At 63.6% G+C, this 1388-nt stretch overlaps 1 protein-coding gene across 1 annotated transcript in view; it reads left to right on the top strand.

Annotated features, from left to right (window-relative positions):
• The window catches only part of DTX1 (deltex E3 ubiquitin ligase 1), an 11884-nt gene that overhangs the window by 4458 nt on the left and 6038 nt on the right, over nt 1–1388 (top strand). The gene's annotated exons all lie outside the window — the stretch shown is intronic.

The following is a 1388-nucleotide window of genomic DNA, read 5'->3' as shown; positions in this document are numbered from 1 at the left end:
TGCCAGGGCCACCAGGACACCCTGGTTGTCCCCATGCCAGGACCAGTTTTGGCCAGGACCCATCCTCTGACAGCAGGCAGCTGGTATCACATCCCACGGCCCAGGGAACATGTGCCCATGGTGGGGCCATGGTTGGGTTTGGGGGTGACATGTCTCTGCCAGCAGCAAAATGGCTCTTCCCGGGATGTCATCAGGTACCACAGTCCCTTGTGCTAGCAGGACTTCGGGACAGGGATGCTAAGAGAAGGGCCTCACCATCCCCAGGGGTGTCACGGGAGGGGACGTGGCCATCGCTTTGCCTCCATCCCATAGATTGTCCTTGGCATTGTCTTTGAGTGCTCCATCCCTGTATCCACCTCCATCCATCATCTGCAGCCTTGGATGTGGCCTGGTGGCAGCTGGGTTTGGTGGCTGTCAAATGTCTGTGGAGTCCCGTGGTGCTTGGGGACATGAGGGTCCCCCGTGCCAAGGGTGCTCCCAGTGCCCACTGTGGTACAGGGACAGGGAAGGCTGGGGATGAGGAGAGGCTTGGTCCGTGCCATGCCTGGGGAGGGAGAAACCCAAGCCAAAATGGTGACGGTGAGAAAGGAGGTGACCCTGTTCCAAGCAGCGGGGACACGTGTCCCCTCTCAGTGGCCCTGGGGATGCTGGCTTGGCCCTGTGGCTCTGGCATGGCTGGTGGAGGGGACAGGGGCTGTGGGGCTGTGGGCAGCTGGTGGCCCATGGGGACTTGGAGGTCTGGGGTGTCATCCCCTCGTCCTCTTCTGCTCTGCAGCAGCGGGATGCAGGATGTAGGATGCGGGATGCAGGATGTGGCTGTGAGCAGGCAGGGGGACATGGGATGCAGCTGCAAGGACCAGCGGGTGCGGGACATGGATGTGACCGGGATACGGGATGTGGGCAGGAACGGGCAGCGGGATGGGGGACGTGGACGCAAGGAGGAGGGTACAGATGTGAACACAAGCAGGATGCAGGGCACAGGATGTGGATATGAGCCGGTGGTGGTGGGACTCGGGATGCGGGCCGGAGCGGGGTGAGCAGCCGCCCTCCCGCGGGGCTGCCGGCAGAGCTGCCTCAGCACAAGCTGGCAGCCGGGGCCAGGCTCTGCTGCCTGACGCGGCCGATGATTAATGACTGTTATTAGCCTCGTTAATCGGGCTGGGCAAACAGTGCTGGCGAGGGGAGAGAAAGGCACGGTGCTGTGGGGGCACTGCTGGGGCTGTGGCTCGAGGAGGGGGCTGCGGTGCCTCCCCCCACTGCAGAGCTTCAGAGGCAGCTGCAGCATCCAACTTGGTTGCAAACAAGCGGCGAGGGGCCAGGATTTGGCCCGGCAGAGGGGACAACGCCTCACTCCGGTGACTGCCAGCACCGGCCGGGGCTGCGGCCGC

Source organism: Egretta garzetta, unplaced genomic scaffold (assembly GCF_000687185.1).
Source record: "Egretta garzetta isolate BGI_Z169 unplaced genomic scaffold, ASM68718v1 scaffold7, whole genome shotgun sequence".
In the NCBI taxonomy this organism is placed as follows: domain Eukaryota; kingdom Metazoa; phylum Chordata; class Aves; order Pelecaniformes; family Ardeidae; genus Egretta; species Egretta garzetta.
The sequence above is the reverse complement of the archived record's forward strand: the minus strand, read 5'-3'. Positions and strand labels throughout refer to the sequence as shown.